Consider the following 319-nt stretch of genomic DNA (forward strand, 5'->3'; position numbering starts at 1 on the left):
GTGGGCTGGCTACGGCTGGGACTGGCTTCCCTAGGGTGGTGCTCTGGCAGGGCCTTGGGCCCTCCTGCTCTCCTTCCTACACAAACTCTGTGCTAACTCATGCACAGAGCAGGCAAGTGCGCCTATTTGCGCAGCCTGTTCATGAGGCTCTGGTCACATGGCTCCCTGGGGGCTGGGCGAAGTAAGAGCTAGGGGGGCGTCTCCCTCCCCGGCTCAGACGCAGCTGTCCCGCAGCTCTCTGGGGTTGGGGTCCCTCCCTCCCTGCCATGGGTCCCACCTACCTCTGGCTGCACTGGAGGTCCAGGTTGGGGTCCCACTG

The 319-nt window shown here is 64.6% G+C and overlaps 1 protein-coding gene and 1 long non-coding RNA gene across 2 annotated transcripts in view; one reads left to right on the top strand and one right to left on the bottom strand.

Annotated features, from left to right (window-relative positions):
• LOC109304999 (carbonic anhydrase 3-like) overlaps window positions 1-319 on the top strand; it is a 93240-nt gene that overhangs the window by 55895 nt on the left and 37026 nt on the right. The window lies entirely within an intron of this gene.
• Window positions 1-319, bottom strand: part of LOC109305000 — a 17787-nt gene that overhangs the window by 249 nt on the left and 17219 nt on the right. The gene's annotated exons all lie outside the window — the stretch shown is intronic.

This window comes from Gavialis gangeticus, unplaced genomic scaffold, assembly GCF_001723915.1.
Source record: "Gavialis gangeticus isolate Ggan-Ray unplaced genomic scaffold, GavGan_comp1, whole genome shotgun sequence".
Classification (NCBI taxonomy): domain Eukaryota; kingdom Metazoa; phylum Chordata; order Crocodylia; family Gavialidae; genus Gavialis; species Gavialis gangeticus.